Source organism: Hippopotamus amphibius, chromosome 11, assembly GCF_030028045.1.
Source record: "Hippopotamus amphibius kiboko isolate mHipAmp2 chromosome 11, mHipAmp2.hap2, whole genome shotgun sequence".
In the NCBI taxonomy this organism is placed as follows: domain Eukaryota; kingdom Metazoa; phylum Chordata; class Mammalia; order Artiodactyla; family Hippopotamidae; genus Hippopotamus; species Hippopotamus amphibius.
The window spans coordinates 108,180,309-108,185,685 of record NC_080196.1 but is presented as its reverse complement, the minus strand read 5'-3'; the positions used below and the strand labels follow the sequence as shown (position 1 = coordinate 108,185,685).

At 44.2% G+C, this 5,377-nt stretch overlaps 1 pseudogene; it reads left to right on the top strand.

Moving 5' to 3' along the window:
• The first annotated feature begins 2,377 nt into the window (after positions 1-2,377).
• On the top strand, positions 2,378-2,921 carry LOC130831448 (translocon-associated protein subunit gamma-like; annotated as a pseudogene).
• Positions 2,922-5,377: the final 2,456 nt, after the last annotated feature.

Sequence of the window (5,377 nt, the reverse complement as noted above, 5' to 3'; positions counted from 1 at the left end):
TTAATATGATCCCTGGCTCGCATTAAATTGCAAACGTAAATTCAACAAACAGCTACAATGGTTTTTCAAAGGGGGTGGGAAGTATGGAATATTTGCTTGTCTCACCAGGTAAAGTGAACACTTTTTTCTTTGATCATTGCCTCTGAACCTTGGAGAACGTCATTGTAAATTACTATCTCCCCTTCTCATTTTATCTGTTTTCAAGCAGAAAAAAAAAAAGTAAAACCAACTTCTTATTTGTATTCATTTGATATAAGAGCACTGACTAAGCAAAATTATAAAATACTTATAAATGTTTAAAAGAAAAATTACCCTCAGAGCCCAAGCATAACAATTGGTTTTATTCTCCATATCGTTCCAGTTTCTTTCCCACAATTAGTTTTAAGCATAATATAAATGAAAGTTTATATTCTGCCTTTTTTTAAACCATAAATATTTTCACAAATGTCCACAGCTATAATTTTACTCGCTGTCTAATAGTGACTTGCTTCTGTGCTAGTCATAGATATTCTGGTTGCTGCTAATGTTTGACTATTATAGATGGGGCTGTAACTAATAGCTTCATGTTTACAGAACAGAAATGCTTAACCAGAGACCGATGACCCTTCAGCAGGGCTGTCATCAGTAATCCTGCCTGTGTGTGGCGGGATGTTACACTGCAAGAACTTTGTTCAAAGATAAACTGAGGCCTACTTCAAATGTTAAAGAGTTTATCTGAGAAAAAATCAATTGCAATTTGGGCAGCACCAAACCGGAAGTGGCTAGGAGCTGGGAGAGACTTATAAAGTGAGCGAGCGAAGTAAGGACGTTATTGATCTGCTGTAGCTTAAAGGCTAGTTGGCTGTTTGTGACGGGTTGTCCTTCGGTTTCGATTTCGTAACCTTGACCCATTTACAGGCTTAGATTTTGCTTTGCTCACCTAGGTCCCCAGGGCATGAGAGCCCTCTGAGTCTAACAGCCTCCTTGATTAAGTGACGTGACATGTCCCTTCCCTCCTTAAATTCTGCTTCCCTCCACCACCAGAGAAGCCCCACGTGGTCTCACTTATGTGCCAATCAGACAACCAGTGTCCAAACCAGGGATATTTGCAACAGACTTGTCCAATCCAACCAGGGCCCCGAGGGGATTTCAGAGTCATGAAGTCAGTGAGGGCACAGGCTGTTACAACCAGCAGGCATTTAAGACTGAACATCCTACGTGGTGCTCAAATTCCATCTAAGCTGCGTAGCCCAACATTGACTCATGCCTTCCCTGGGAAAAGTAAGACATTGGGAAAAGGTCCTCTTGATGACTTGCCCCAGTGGATCAGGAAGTGAAGGCAGAGAGAAATTCAAGCATCAGATGGGACATCGGCTGAGGCACAGAAGCAGACGAGCACACGTGCAAAACTTCCTCGGAGCACATCGGTCCCACTCAGAGTCGACTCCTCGGTGTGACCCAAACAGTACTGAGCTCAACTCCACTGGGAGGCAAACACCTTGCTGCTTTTGTTCTCCTGAGCAACGCTCTTATTCTGGGGAAGCTATAAATAATCTAAGATGTAATTTATAGAATACCCATCATGATATCATGTCATTTAATCCTCACAATTAATCCCATTGAGAAGTTTTTAGTCTTTTTTTTATATCTATCTGAACTTATCACATTAACAAATAATTAAATTCATTTTCCCTGATAAACCGACATTCTATCTGGAGAAGGAAAGGGAAAAGAAAAGAACTAGGGATCTCCCCGGTGGCGCAGTGGTTAAGAATCTTCCTGTCAATGCAGGGGACACCGGTTCGATCCCTGGGCCAGGAAGATTCCCACATGCCACGGAGCAACTAAGCCCGTGCACCATAACTATTGAGCCTGCACCCTGGAGCCCGTGAGCCACAACTACTGAGCCCACATATCACAACTACTGAAGCCTGTGCACCTAGAGCCCATGCTCCACAACAAGAGAAGCCACTGCAATGAAAAGCCCCAGCACTGCAACGAAGAATAGCCCCTGCTTGCCACAACTAGAGAAAGCCCGTGTGCAGCAACGAAGACCCAACACAGCCAAAAATAAATAATAAAATAAATCTTAAAAAAAAAGAGGAAGAAAACTAGTGCTCATCCACACTGCTGTCTTCTGGGCACTGCAAGTAGTCACCAAAGAAATAAAGCCAGATAGAATAACAAGTTCTTTAGATACACAGGGGTGTGATGGGACTGGATTTGTGTTTTGCAAAGATCAGGCTGGATACAACACAGAGAATGATTTCGAAGGCAGGAGATTAGAAGCCGGGAGAACCCTTAAGAGACTATTATCTGCAGGGGAGGTGCCCGCGGCCCCTGCCCGGCTCGGCCCCCCCAGCTCGGCCCCCCCCCGGCTCGCTGCTCCGGTTCCACCATGGCTCCCAAAGGCGGCTCCAAAGAGCAGTCCGAGGAGGACCCGCTCTTGCAGGATTTCAGCCGCAAGCTCTCAGCCGAGTCCTCGGCGCTCTTCTTCGGGAACGTCTTTCTCGTGTCCGCCATCCGCATCTGGCTACACTGGCGAATATGGCACATGGGGCTTATTCAGTCTGCTGTTGTGTATAGTGCGATGACCCTAGTAAGCACTTTGGTAGCCTTTGCATACAAAAATGTGAAATCTGTTCTCAAGCACAAAGTAGCACAGAAGAGGGAGAATGCTGTTTCCAAACAAGTGACTTGAAAACTTTCTGACGCTGATAGTAGAAAGATGTCTCGGAAGGAATCTTGGAAGGAAGAAGGATGAAGTTGCTGATTATGAAGCCACAACATATTCCATCGTCTATAAGAACACCCTGTTTCTGGTCTTGGTCATTGATGCTTCCTTCTTTATATTGAAGAACTTCAACCCCACAGTGAACTACATTTTGTCCATATGTGTGTCCTCAGGCTTCATCGCCCTCCTGTCTCCTGGTTCCAAGTAGACTGTGTCAGCTTCACGCACCACCCCTACCCCCCACCCCGGCTTTGTATCTATGGGTGGCCTGTGGTATATGAAAAAGTAGCAGGGTGGTCAGAGTGGAAGACACACAAGCTGTTTGTATAAGTCTGCAGTTTGAGGGTTTGAAAAATCCAACAAAATGTAATTCAATATTTGTTTATTGGCTCTTTTTTTTTTTTTGACAGATTGTTGAAATTAAATGAATTGAAAGGGGGAAAAAAGGAGACTATTATCTTCTGCTCTGTCCCCTCTGTTCAAATCTAGTTGTTTGTTTTTTTTAAAATCTCACACTGACCCCAGGCCATTTGCATCACCCATCTACATCTCATACTTAACGTATCTAAAAACAAACTTGTTATTATCCTCAGAGAGTGAAATGTGTATGACCTTGGCCACTCACTTAAAATTGCAGCCCCCTCCCTGCCGGCATTTCCATCCCCTAACTCTGATTTTCTGTTCTTTAAAGCCCTTTTTCCTTCTAGAATACTATGCAATTTACTTTTTATGATGTTTATTATCTGATCTCTTTGCTAAATGAAAGTTCTTAAGGCAGTAATTTTCATCTATTGTGATCACAAATGTATCTCCAGGGTGGTACCTCGTAGGCCGCCAGCATCCATCCGAGGAAGTGATGCGTGAAAGCGGAGATGCTCCTTCTTGCCTTTGGGAGACAGGCTTGAGGGAGTCGCTGGCAGGGGACTCTGAGTACAGGTGGTTCCTTTCCTGGAACACCTAGAAATACTTGGAGGACTCTTCCAGGGCTGGATGACATGAATAGGTTATACAAAACAGAGGCTAATAAATATGTACTATATGCACCCCAATATTCATTGCAGCACTATTTACAATAGCCAGGTCATGGAATCAGCCTAAATGTCCATCAACAGATGAATGGATAAAGAAGATGTGGTACATATATACAATGGAATATTATTCAGCTGTAAAAAGAAACAAAATTGGAACATTTATAGAGACGTAGATGGACCTAGAGACTGTCATAAAGAGTGAAGTGAGTCAGAAAGAGAAAAACATATCGTATATTAATGTATATATGTGGAATCTAGAAAAATGGTACAAATCAATTGGTTTGCAAGACAGGAATAGAGACACAGATGTAGAGAACAAACATATGGACACCAAGGGGAGAAAGCGGGGTGGGGGGGAAGGGAGAGGGAGTGCTTGGAGGGGGCCTGGGGTGGGATGAATTGGGAGGTTGGGACTGCCATATACACATTACCAATAAGAAAAAAATATCAAACTGTACCCTTTAAATATATGCAGTTTATTGTATGTCAATTATATCTCAATGAAAGTTCTTAAAAAAAATAAGTATGTACTATAGCGGATAAATTGCTATGAGAGTTCAGATGGTCAAAGAAGAAAGTGAGAAATCCCTTCTGAATGAAGATGGAAGGGAACAGGGTCACCAGAGCGCCCGGGAGGGAGAGACCGCTGGGAGGGCAGCTTGTGGGAAAAACCGGAGAAAGCTGCGTAAACATCGAGAACCAGCGCAGTATAGTGGCGGTTGAGCACAGGGAGCTGGGCTGCAGGCTTTTAGCTCAAGTTCTGGTTTTATTATCAGCTGTATGATCACAGGTAACTTTTTAGCTCCTTGCTTATCTGTGAAATAAGTATGATAATAGTACCTTCCTTGTGGGGGTTCTGTAAGTCCACAGAAAGGAAGAATTTACAATAAAGCCAAATGCACTGTAAATGCTCCACAGTTGTTGGGCAAAAGCGCTGACAGGAGGACGTGTCATGCTTTAGGTAGAAAGTATCTGGATAATTAGATCCTGGTCCATTTTATTCACCGAGGTGTTTTCTCTCATATTCCTCCCTTTCCTTCCCTTGTTTTCTTACGAAGTCAGTTAAAATAAACATTGAGGAAAATACAGTGTCGAGGAAGCACAGGCCGTGGGCGTGGAAAGGGGAAGGCCAAGTTCCCTGGAACACATTCCTTGTTCGGACTCCCAGTGGCGTCGTAGAGAGCCAGCCACCCCTCACATTTGCTCTAAACTTAGAAGTTCTGGTAGGAGTAGGGGTGGAAATAAAGAATGTTATTGTGAAATAACAGACAGGCTCCGATGAGAGGTTGACAGGGAGGAAGAAGTAGCAAGAGCGGAGAGTGACTGAGGTGTTGACCCCTCGTGACCTAAGAGAATGGTGTGTGTCACCATGGAGACAATGAGGAAATCTGAGGACCAGTTTTGTTCCTCTGCCCCCGGGGGGTGGAGAGGAAGGGAGCAAGGAACAGGAGTGGCCTCGCAGGCTTGGTAGGAATTTTGCTTCTACTCAGACTTAACCGGGGCGTGTCGCCTGTCCTCATTGCAGGGTTTTGAGCAGAGGAGTAACTGGGCCGGACTTGGGTTTTAAAAGGATGACTTCTGGGCAGCACCGCAGTACCACTTGACTTTTGTGGTCATGAATTTAGAATAAACC